This window comes from Salmo salar, chromosome 22 (assembly GCF_965601325.2).
Source record: "Salmo salar chromosome 22, fSalSal1, whole genome shotgun sequence".
Taxonomy (NCBI): domain Eukaryota; kingdom Metazoa; phylum Chordata; class Actinopteri; order Salmoniformes; family Salmonidae; genus Salmo; species Salmo salar.
Genome location: NC_138312.1, coordinates 43,793,175 through 43,806,688, shown reverse-complemented (window position 1 = coordinate 43,806,688; position 13,514 = coordinate 43,793,175). Strand labels below are relative to the sequence as shown.

Below are 13,514 nucleotides of genomic sequence, written 5' to 3'. Positions count from 1 at the left end.
AAAACAGCTGTACCGTAAGATCCCTAGTGAATATTTTGATTCCGCGACCAGATATGAATAGCAGAGAAGTAGACGATATTCCATCTAGCTTAAACGGTGTAGGAGGAGTAGAGTGCTAAAGAATAAGAAGAAATATGTTGAATATCTAAGATGGGGCCCTTACTGTGCAAGCCCCACAATACAGCAGTGTAACAATGAATGCTTGTTACAAATGAGCAGGTTTCCACTAAATTCACTGACTTAGTGTTTCACTTCTAATTATCATAATACAAAATACCCATCGAAATACATCAATTTAAAATAGAGATTTATTTTTTTGCATGGGCTATTTCTCAATCCACTGCATCCGTCTATGTCGCCCTTCCGTATCTGCAGTGAAAGGTGGCACAGCTAGAGTGGTGTTTGTCAGACCATGAGACATCCCCCAAAATCGGTCTTCTCATGAAAACGTCTGTAGCATCCGAACAGCCTACAAACTATTATGGAAAGATGGAGACTCACGTTTTGCTCTACGACCCCCACAAGCATCACGGGACAGTACAGCCGATCTGCCAACTTCTGTCTGTAGCATCCAAACAGTTTGGCCTACACACTAATATGGAAAGGTGAGTCTGTAATGTACGCGTCAGTTGTTTTGCTCTACGAGCACAAGAATCACAAAACTAATCTGAAGGTAGCCGGGTACCAATTAAAAAAATGTATGGAAGTATGGAGATAGTTTAGTGCCTAAAATAAGGGCTTCAATTCCAAAAACACAACAACAAAAAAGTTTCCTGATCTTTCTTATAACTCTCAGATATAGGACAGACACCTCAGAACAAACTTAACCTGTTGGGGCTAGGGGGCAGCATTTGCACGTCTGGATAAAAAAAATGTACCCGATTTAATCTGGTTACTAATCCTACCCAGTAACTAGAATATGCATATACTTATTATATATGGATAGAAAACACTCTAAAGTTTCCAAAACTGTTTGAATGGTGTCTGTGAGTATAACAGAACTCATTTGGCAGGCAAAACCCTGAGACATTTTCTGACAGGAAGTGGATACCTGATGTGTTGTATTGACTTTAAACCTATCCCATTGAAAAACACAGGGGTTTAGGAATATTTTGGCACTTCCTATTGCTTCCACTAGATGTCACCAGCCTTTACAAAGTGTTTTGAGTCTTCTGGAGGGAGATCTGACCGAACAAGAGCCATGGAACGATGATGTCCCATTAGACACCTGGCGCGCGAGTTCATGTTGGGTACCCTCGTTCCAATACGTTATAAAAGAGTATGCATTCGTCCACCTTGAATATTATTCATGTTCTGGTTAAAAAAGGCCCTAATGATTTATGCTATACAACGTTTGACATGTTTGAACGAGCGGAAATATATTTTTTCCCCTCGTTCATGACGAGAAGTCCGGCTGGCTTACATCATGTGCTAACGAGACGGAGATTTTTGGACATAAATGATGAGCTTTTTTGAACAAAACTACATTCGTTATGGACCTGTGATACCTGGAAGTGACATCTGATGAAGAGAATCAAAGGTAATGGATTATTTACATAGTATTTTCGATTTTAGATCTCCCCAACATGACGTCTAGTCTGTATCGCAACGCGTATTTTTCTGGGCGCAGTGCTCAGATTATTGCAAAGTGTGATTTCCCAGTAAGGTTATTTTTAAATCTGGCAAGTTGATTGCGTTCAAGAGATGTAAATCTATAATTCTTTAAATGACAATATAATATTTTACCAATGTTTTCTAATTTTAATTATTTAATTTGTGACGCTGACTTGACTGCCGGTTATTGGAGGGAAACGATTTCCTCAACATCAATGCCATAGTAAAACGCTGTTTTTGGATATAAATATGAACTTGATAGAACTAAAAATGCATGCATTGTCTAACATAATGTCCTAGGAGTGTCATCTGATGGAGATTGTAAAAGGTTAGTGCATCATTTTAGCTGGTTTTATGGTTTTGGTGACCCTGTCTTTGACTTGACAAAACATTACACACAACTCTTGTAAATGTACTGTCCTAACATACTCTAAATTTATGCTTTCTCCGTAAAACCTTTTTGAAATCGTAAAACGTGGTTAGATTAAGGAGATGTTTATCTTTCAAATGGTGTAAAATAGTTGTATTTTTGAAAAATTTGAATTTTGACATTTATTTGGATTCAAATTTGCCGCTCTTGAAATGCACCTGCTGTTGATGGAGTGCACCACGGGTGGCACGCTAGCGTCCCACCTAGCCCCAAGAGGTTAACTGTGAGTCAGGGTCATTCTTGTAGTGTTATCCTGTGTTTGTGTGTTTGTTCAGGTCAGCTGGTTAAAATGCTGGTGTACACCTATGTAACTCGGCATCGGGACTGTAAGGTGTTGGAGGGAAGCTATGTGTACAGGGCTGGTAAAGTCCACAAAGTCCCTTCAACCGAGGCAGAGGCCTTAGCTTCAGGTAACACATTTCAGGTAACACAACCAATATTTGTAACTTTCAAATCCTTTGTTTCAGATTCATCAACAGATTCCCACATAGCAGTCAAAGTAAACTCAAATTTATTATGTTGATTTTAAATACATAGTGTCATTCAAAGTCTCATGCTGTGGATGTAACATGGTGTGTGTTACAGATCTGATGGGGCTGTTTGACAAGCACAGGTTCAGGAAGCTGCTCCCGTTCATCCTCAACTTTGAGGAGGGCGACCTGCAGACCCACCAGGACATGGACCCCAACAGGACCAGCATGAGAGAGTTGTTCCACCACTTCGACCTGCGACCAGACATCATGGAATTCCCTGGCCATGTCTTGGCCCTGTACCGCAGTGACGAGTCAGTACAAATGTTAAACAGACAGGCACACACACACAGACATATTCTCTAAAATATACGCCACAACTCAACAGAATATAAATTGAAGCCAAGATGCAAACTTTTAGAATCTCTATGGTCGTGTCCCTGCCTTCACAGCTACTTGGACCAGCCGTGCATCCAGACCATAAGACGGCTTAAGCTGTATTCTGAGTTTATGGCTCGCTAAAACTGCAGTCCCTACCTCTTTCCATTGTGTGGGCTAGGATAACTACCAAAGGGCTTTGCCAGGTAATACACACACACACACACATGCAGGCGCTCAAGAATGCATTAATACATTAACATCAAGTGTTTTTATGATGGTGTTGTATATGTCCCCAAAGTAAACCCTCACTATTCCTGTGTGTCTCATGTTAAGTGCATGGAGGGACCAACATGTTAAACAGAAAGGTTGGAAGAGACTGTGATGGACAAGGGCAGAGGGGTAGCAGTGAAATCTGAAGGAGCAGTGAGTGGTTGGTGAAGTAGAGAGTGGATAAGAGAGAAAGAGAGTGTTGAAGAGGGAATTAATGAATTAATGGATGAATGAATGAGAAATCGTAGTGCATGAATTACAGGAAAGTGGGCTGAATGTCAGTAGGGTAAATTAGTAGAAGTGTAAGAAGGGCTCTATAAATAAATTTGATTTCATTTGATCTCTCACCCCAGCTACGTGCTGGGTGAAGAAGGTGATGCCAACTCCTGCCAAATAATCATGATGCCAACTCCTGCCAAATAATCATCCCTCAAGCAAAGTCCACAGGAAATCAGGTATGGCATAAGAAATACACTAGAAGTTAGACAAAGGCATACCCCAAATACCAAACAGGTTAAATGTGAATACAATATGTTTTCAGACATCTATGTATGGTGTACTACGCTCACAACATGGCGTCATCGGAGATGTATATCGCCATGGTGAGCACCACTATAGAGACCAGTAACCCAGAGAAGTAAAGGCAGCCTGGGATGGAACTGCTGGAGCCCATTCATCAGAAATAAGTTCTACATAACCGTGGTCTAGCAGTCTTAGCCACAGCCCCCGGCACAAATGTTTGCGGTGTTGGCATACGTTTGAATCCGGCTACTGCCCTTTGACACAACCTCTCTATAGCTTTTTCCACTGTCATCCTCTCTCTATCTGTTCAATAGAGTCAGAAAATATCCTTAAAAGTATATATTTAAAAAAAAAAGTTTCACACAACCTACTGTTACATCCTGAGTCATATGTACAGTATATTGTAATGACACACAATCAATTTCACACACACAAAAATACACTAAAGAATTAATGTGATTGGTTTACAGATTTGTTTCTGTCAGCAACATGATGGTCCCCATTAATGATGGAAGGAAAAGTCAGGTAAGGGGCTACGTTCAATATATTGTATTGTCCTTAACCCCACACCTAGTGATCTCACCAGATCTTTTGGTGTTCGAGTCAGGTTTCAGGTCCTGGTCGTGGATACTCCCTTAATTCGATGCACGTTAAGGACTTGGAATAGATAAGCATGGGGACACGCTCTCCTGAAAGAAAGGGGGTAGTGTATCGACCTTAAGCCAACACCTAGCAACCTTGTTGAGAGGTTTGGATCTCTTGGTGTAACTGCTAAGGGGTTGACAGTCGCTGGACCTGTGTTCAAGCCCCGGTCGAGGATACCCACCGAATTCACTATAATATATCAAAATTGTTTCATTATTCTAGGCCATTGAGTTGTACCTGGATTACAAATTGTGGAGACTCCGGTGTTGTTTATTTTGATCCTATCTCCCTTGTTCAGATCTCTGTGTCTCGCTCCTATGACGCCACGACACACTTTGAGACTGAGTGTGAGGACATCAGGGATAGTCATCGCCGCTTCACAGGATGGGAAATCATCTTTGGTGACTTGTGCAGAGACTGTGATGATGGTGACGTGATGAGGACAAAAGCACGTTCCTCCCATTTTGAACGTTGGTTCGATTCCCACTTGGGTCTCCTATACAAAAATGTATGCACACGCTTGGACAAAAGCTACTGCTATATGGCAAATATTACAATAATATTATATTGCGGTTGTCTGTCATGTCTTTATTTTTGTGTTTTTTAAGCAGCCCTTAGATTGACCTCTTGTATCTCCCAGAATTCCCTGTTTGCCAGCTACTGTATGTCATATTAAATGTTCCATTTATCATGTGGTAGATGCTCTTCCACTCTCTTAGATGGTATCGAGACTGGAGAGTGGTACGCTAAACAACTTCCTGTTGATTTAATACCCTGTCTAATAAACACCACACTTAATTTGACTGTGGCCTGTGCATCATTATAGAGTTTAGAGACAAAGTGGAGTCGCAATTCAACAGCTCAGACACAAGACGAATGTGACAGGATCTACAGACAATCACGGACTACAAAGGGAAAACCAGCCACTTTGTGGACACCGACGTCTTGCTTCCGGACAAGCTAAACACGTTCTTCGCCCGCTTTGAGGATAACACAGTACCACCAATGCGGCCCGCTACCAAGGACTGTGGGCTCTCCTTCTCTGTGGCTGACCGTGGCCGACATTTAAGCGTGTTAACCCTCGCAAGGCTGCCGGCCCAGACGGCATCCCTAGCTGCATCCTCAGATCATGCGCAGACCAGCTGGATGGAGTGTTTACGGACATATTCAATCTCTCCCTATACCAGTCTGCTGTCCCCACTCGCTTTAAGCTGTCCACCATTGTTCCTGTACGCAAGAAAGCAAAGGTAACTGAACTAAATAACTATCGCCCAGTAGCACTCACTTCTGTCATCGGGAAGTGCTTTGAGAGGCTAGTTAAGGATCATATCACCTCTACCTTACCTGTCACCCTAGACCCACTTCAATTTGCTTACCGCCCCAATAGATCCACAGATGATGCAATTGCCATCGCACTGCACACTGCCCTATCCCATCTGGACAAGAGGAATACCTATGTAAGAATGTTGTTCATTGACTATAGCTCAGCCTTCAACACCATAGTACCCTCCAAGCTCATCATTAAGCTCGGGGCCCTGGATCTGAACCCCACCCTGTGCAACTGGGTCCTGGACTTCCACTTCGCTGATCCTCAACACATGGGCCCCACAAGGGTGAGTGCTCAGCCCCCTCCTGTACTCCATGTTCACTCATGACTGCATGGTCACGCACGCCTCCAACTCAATCATCAAGTTTGCAGACAACAGTAGTAGGCCTGATTATCAAGAATGACAGGACAGCCTACAGAGAGGAGGTGAGGGCCCTGGGAGTGTGATGCCAGGAAAATAACCTCTCACTCAATGTTGGCAAAACAAAGGCGCTGATAGTGGACTGATCATCGACAGGATCGCAGTGGAAAGCTTCAAGTTCCTCGGCGCACACATCACTGACGGTCTGAAATGGTCCACCCACACAGACAGTGTGGTGAAGAAGGCCAATTTGGATTGGCACCTAAAACCCACATAAATTTTTACAAATGCACAATTGAGAGCTTCCTGTTGGGCTGTATCACTGCCTGGTACGGCAACTGCACCGCCCGCAACTGCAGGGCTCTCCAGAGGGTGGTGCGGTCTGCACAACGCATCACCGGGGGCAAACTACTTGCCCTCAAGGACACCTACATCACCCAATGTCACAGGAAGGCCAAAAATATTATCAAGGACAACAACCACCCAAGCCACTGCCTGTTCACCCTGCTATCATCCAGAAGGCGAGGTCAGTACAGGTGCATCAAAGCTGGGACCGAGAGACTGAAAAACAGCTTCTATCTCAAGGCCATCAGACTGTTAAATAGCCATCACTAGGTGGCTTCCACCCGGATATTTAACCCTGCACCTTACAGGCTGCTGCCCCATATACATAGACTTGAAATCATTGGCCACTTAATAATGGAACACTATTCACTTTAATGTTTACATATTTTTGCTTTACTCATCTCATATGTATATACTGTATTTTATTCTACTGTATTTTAGTCTAAGCCACTCCAACATTGCTCTTCTTAACTTGTATATATTTCTTAATTCCATTCTTTTACTTTTAGGTTGTGTGTATTGTTGTGAATTGTTAGATATTACTGTACTGTTGGAGCTAGAAACGCATGCATTTCGCTATACCCGCAATAACATCTGCTAAATATGTGTTTGTGACAAATAAAATGTGATTTGATTTATATTCTTCCGAGTTTAGTGTATTAGGAGAGTATGTGATTGCGTGTGAATGAATGGTTGAATGAATGAATGGCCATGTGTTTGTGTGGTGAAGCAAAACTAGATTGATGATTAGTGGATACACGTATGCTGCAGATTATCTCTGAGAAGAACAAAGCCAGTGGAATTGCGTTACATATTGCATTATGTTGTATTGTGAGACAGATAGAGAAACGGGTGGTTCGGAGAGGTAAGGGTAGAAGATAGACAATGAGATTAAAGAGGTTTACTAATCCAAATGAAGGACAGTCAGCTTGGATATATCCCATATGCTCTCACTCACTGAATTATTGATATGAATCAATGTCTTTCTGTTCCAGTTAGTAAATTGCTCATGATAATCAGCAAACGGTGCTCAGTGACGTGAACATGTCAACATTACTCATTATCTTCAACACATGCAATTAAATAAATACAAAAAACTATTTGTTGTAGATATTGTTTATTGCTTACAATGATACAGATAAAAACCACTATAAAACATCCCCTCCAAATCATATCCTCCAATGCTCAGAAAAACATATTTGCCAACACACTCCACTTCTCTTTTTCATTTTCATCTTCCCATACACAGATACACACACACAAACAAACTTCTAGAAATGTCTCACCCTGTTCACATAAAGCCATGATACAACCTTCGAGCAAGGAGAGTGCAATTGCAAAAAACATACAGCAATTCAGCACCTGAATAAGGACAGATTGATCCAGATCATGCATCCTAGAGTGGTGAACAAACATCCTCTTTTCCATCAAATCCCTCTTTTCCAAAAATACCTCATGATGTTGTTGTTGCTAGGCTACTCTAGCTCTGTGCTGATTGGAGGAAGAATCCGACCAGCCGCCACTACTCACCTTTCACTGCTCAGGAAGTTGCACAAGCGTTTGGCTGAGGAAGGAGAAGGGATGAGTGTCAGAGAGAGAAGAAAAATGCAAATTATAGCTGCCCTACACATTCTATAGGCAGGGGCTGCCCATGTCTGTGTATGGATAGAGAGCTTTCCAGAGCGGTGGTGGCACACAGTAACTTACTGTGAGAAAAATCTCTTAACAAGAGGATATTCTAAACCAGGCTTGGGTAAACCTGTCTATAAATGCTCATGTACTGAAATATATTGCACAACCACACATCCCTAATACTGTAGACTGATGTCAGTTGAGGCCAGGTGTCCCTACTGTGCACATCCACAGCGATGCCTTTGCTCTTGAGAAGGGCCAGGAGTTTGGGATCAATCAACTCTGACCGACCCCCTGTATCCAGGACCAGAACCTCTGTGGACACAAATCATTCATGAGACAAATCATGAGCATACACTATAGCCATACCTCTGTAGTGGAATTCACAAAAACACTTAAAGTATGAACTTTCAACTATTTATAACAAATTACCTATAATTCACTGTGTTTATTGTGTCTGTGTATGCCAGGGAAATGTATTTCTGTCTTTGAATATTGCATGAGGTTGTGTATTTATAAATTTGAGTATCACATTTTTTGTCTATCATAATTTGTGTCATCTTGACTGAAGTATAATTGAATTACAGTACCAGTCAAAAGTTTGGACACCTACTCATTCAAGGGTTTTTCTTTACTTGTACTATTTTCTACATTGTAGAATAATAGTGAAGACAACAAAACTATGAAATAACACATATGTTGTAACCAAAAACAGTGTTAAACAAATCTAAATATATTTTATATTTGAGATTCTTCAAGGTAGCCACCCTTTGCCTTGATGACAGCTTTGCATTCTCTTGGCATTCTCTCAACCAGCTTCACCTGGAATGCTTTTCCAACAGTGTTGAAGGAGTTCCCACATATGCTGAGGACTTGTTGGCTGCTTTTCCTTCACTCTGAGGTGCAACTCATCCCAAACCATCTCAATTGGGTTGAGGTCAGGTAATTGTGGAGGCCAAGTCATCTGATGCAGCACTCCATCACTCTCCTTCTTGGTCAAATAGCCCTTACACAACCTGGTGTTTTGGGTCATTGTCCTGGTGAAAAATAAATGATAGCCACACTAAGCGCAATCCAGATGGGATGGCATATCGCTGCAGAATGCTGTGGTAGAGAAAAACCCTGAAATGAGTAGGTGTGTCCAAACTTTTGACTAGTACTGTGTCGCACCAATTCGAGGTTCCAACACGTGAAAAGTATTACAAAAGTCTACACTGATGTCTTTATAGCTGCCGACCTGCAGGGGGCGACATATGGAAAGATAAAAGGACATTCAACATAATACACTTTTAAATCTCATATTCAACTCATCACTACTCATCTCTCACACAGCACTCAACAGTATTACAGGAAGCAGGTAAACTAAAGCTGAAGAGAGATTAAAAAAAATAGAACGGTCATAAAGGTTGACTTCTGGTGGGGATTTGAGCAAAGGTCAAACACAACGTGGGGACCAGTACTGAAAAAGTATGGAAATGTATCCACTCACTACTGTAAGTCGCTCTGGATAAGAGCGTCTGCTAAATTATTAAAATGTAAAAATCTAAGTGTATATTTTGCATTTGTGAAATTATTTTGATGTGATATGAAAGTAAAGGGCTTCATGTTTCTAGAACCATATCACAATTCAGAATCAATTCACATTTAGATGGAGGGTTGGCTGTTTTGGCTGCCAGAGCAAGTCTACTTCTGAAAATAACATATAAGGTCCTTTGACCTGAAGGAATAATGGTAGGCTGTTTATTAAGAGTACAGCTTGGGCTAGTCTGTCCCCAGTGCAGCTGTAAGCAAGCATAGGGTTGGAATCTACTCTGGCTAGGATGACAGGCTGATGTGGGATAGGGACATCAGACCTGTATACAGGGCTCAACTGTAAAACGTTGGTCTCAGCATGACTCCCTGTCAAATTAAAGGTTAAATATTTTGTATTTATTTAACCTTTATTTAACCAGGTAGACCAGTTGAGAACAAGTTCTCATAATAATACATATGTCTAAAAAGACGTGGCAAACTTTGATATTAAGGTTGACTTTGAATTTGGGACAGATTATATTAAATGGGGATCTCGCATGTAGCAAGACGTAATAACAATAGATCTGGCATTGGCAATAGCCTTGTCTGGTTGAAATGTCTCAAGTAGCAAGACACAGTTTGAAAGCATCATTTTTGCTAACTAGCTTGCTTCCGGGGGGCAGAGATGTCAAAGTTGTGCAGCTAACGTTAGTTAGCACTAAACCTTGGTGTATTTTCTGAATAGTCAGTGCTGTACCTTGTGATCGCAGGGGGTGTGAAAATCTCTGGAGAAACAGTCTCGCATACATCGCGACAGACATGTTGTTGACAGTTACTTACCTAATGTCGGTGGGAACTCATTTTGTGTAGCAAAAAGTGTGATACTTCCGTTTGAGTACTTCCGGTTATTTTATTACGGACATGGTATTGTGTAAATACATTGTAGTAATCAGTGATTAATTATATCAATAGATCCATCCAATTGGCGACAGATTTTTATGTAAATATTCTCAAATCCGCATAAAGAAAATATGGGCATTTTACCTCCAGCGGTTTGTTTCCACCAAACTGACTTATTGCAGAGAAAAAACAGTGCGTGGTAGTGCACACAAAATGTAATTTTTCGGCTAAACGTTCATGTACCTAATGCAATCTATAGTTTAATGTGTTTCCATCGCATATTCAACTCTACGGATAGTTTTGTCATAAAACTATTGAGTAAGCAAATGCGCTAACTCTGGTCTTCACATGGGCTCAAGCCAACAGCTCGCAGATACATTGCGGGTAGGATATTCTACTCTATTTGATGGCCTTATTATGGATACAAAAACAATCATATTTGTATTTGTGAAACGGCAGTAAAGCATCGATCATCATGTCATCAGAATAAGACCCTCAATATATTGGAAAGGAGTATCAAGCTCATTGCGTGCACTTTCAAGACCTTGTGAAGCTCATCATAATTTACTTAATCTGTTGCCTCATAAACTGCGTAAATTTCCCGAGTCATAGTGGGAGGACCACACCGGATCGCGTGACTCCCAAATTTGCTTCGATAATATTGTTATTATATCAGTATTTGCGCATAAAGGCGTATCCACCGCCATTTCTCGCATAATACATTTTACCGACACAAAAATATCTCGCCATGTCCAATGAACAAATGATCTTTTGGCATTTATACAATTGTACCGAAACTTCCTGTTTTCATCAAAGCTGTCCTGATTTTTTTTATACAGTATAACTTTTACTGGCATCAAACTGTGGATGGAAACGTGGTTAAGGCAGAATTTGGGGGATGATAATTTGCATGTGGTAAAATTAAACAGTTAGGCCGGAGGAGGTGTGGTATATTGCTAATATACAATGGCTAAAGGAAGTTGTTAATCACCACACAACGAGGAGTGCCTGCATACAGCCCTAAAAGGCGCTACATGGTCAACCCGGCTTCTGCATTAGCCATGCAGCATTTACAGTGATATGGCCTCTGCAGAAGTCAGGGGATTCATACTTCTTGCGTTTCGCAGAGCAGCACAGAGCTGTTGTGGAGGAAGTTGTCAAGGAAGTCAGTCAGTTTATGTTTATACAGGACCTCCTGTCCTCACCTCACAGTAGGGACTGTGAAGCAACACAAACATAGGCACAGACACATGCATACACACGATAACATACGCACTATACACAAATACACATGGATGTGGTTGTGGTGGAGTAGGGACCTGAGGGCACACAGTGTGTTGTGAAATATGTGAATGTATTGTAATGTTTTTAAAATTGTTAAAACTGCCTTAATTTTGCTGGACCCCATGAAGAGTAACTGCTGCCAAGGCAATGGGGATCCATAATAAATACAAATACCTACTTTCAACCAATCATGTCAATGTGGAGCAATATGAAGCCCTCCACAGGCAGTTAGGAAAGCCAAGGCTAGCTTTTTCAAACAGAAATTTGCACCCTGTAGTACAAACTCAAAAACATTATGGGACACTGTAAAGTCCATGGAGAATAAGAGCACCTCCTCCCAGCTGCCCACTGCTCTGAGGCTAGGAAACACTGTTACCACCGATAAATCCACTATAATTGAGAATTTCAATAAGCATTTCTCTACGGCTGGCCACGCTTTCCACCTGGCTACCCCTACCCCGGTCAACTGCCCGGCACCCTCCACAGCAACCCGCCAAAGCCCCCACCATTTCTCCTTCACCCAAATCCAGATAGCTGATGTTCTGAAAGAGCGGCAAAATCTGGACCCCTACAAATCAGCCGGGCTAGACAATCTGGACCCTCTCTTTCTAAAATGATCTGCCGAAATTGTTGCAACCCCTATTACTAGCCTGTTCAACCTCTCTTTCGTATCGTCTGATATTCCCAAAGATTGGAAAGCTGCCGCGGTCATCCCCCTCTTCAAAGGGGGTGACACTCTAGACCCAAACTGTTACAGACCTATATCTATCCTACCCTGTCTTTCTAAGGTCTTCGAAAGCCAAGTTAACAAACAGATTACCGACCATTTCGAATCCCACCGTACCTTCTCCGCTATGCAATCTGGTTTCAGAGCTGGTCATGAGTGCACCTCAGCCACGCTCAAGGTCCTAAACGACATCATAACCGCCATCGATAAGAGACATTACTGTGCAGCCGTATTCATCAACCTGGCCAAGGCTTTCGACTCTGTCAATCACCACATTCTTATTGGCAGACTCGACAGCCTTGGTTTCTCTAATGATTGCCTCGCCTGGCTTACCAACTACTTCTCTGATAGAGTTCAGTGTGTCAAATCGGCGGGCCTGTTGTCCGGACCTCTGGCAGTCTCTATGGGGGTGCCACAGGGTTCAATTCTCGGGCCGACTCTCTTCTCTGTATACATCAATGATGTCGCTCTTGCTGCTGGTGATTCTCTGATCCACCTCTACGCAGACGACACCATTCTGTATACTTCCGGCCCCTCTTTGGACACTGTGTTAACTAACCTCCAGACAAGCTTCAATGCCATACAACTTTCCTTCTGTGGCCTCCAACTGCTCTTAAATGCAAGTAAAACTAAATGCGTGCTCTTCAACCGATTACTGCCCGCACCTGCCCGCCGTCCAGCATCCCTACTCTGGACGGCTCTGACTTAGAATACGTAGACAACTATAAATACCTAGGTGTCTGGTTAGACTGTAAACTCTCCTTCCAGACTCACATCAAGCATCTCCAATCCAAAATTAAATCTAGAATCGGCTTCCTATATCGCAACAAAACATCCTTCACTCATGCTGCCAAACATACCCTCGTAAAACTGAAAATCCTACCGATCCTTGACTTCGGCGATGTCATCTATAAAATAGCCTCCATCACTACTCAACAAAATGGATGCAGTCTATCACAGTGCCATCCGTTTTGTCACCAAAGCCCCATACACTACCCACCACTGCGACCTGTACGCTCTCATTTGTTGGCCCTCGCTTCATACTCGTCGCCAAACCCACTGGCTACAGGTTATCTACAAGTCTCTGCTAGGTA

At 42.2% G+C, this 13,514-nt stretch overlaps 1 pseudogene; it reads left to right on the top strand.

Moving 5' to 3' along the window:
• Nucleotides 1-489: 489 nt before the first annotated feature.
• Nucleotides 490-3,752, top strand: LOC106583366 (rab GDP dissociation inhibitor alpha-like; annotated as a pseudogene).
• The last annotated feature ends 9,762 nt before the right edge of the window (nucleotides 3,753-13,514 follow it).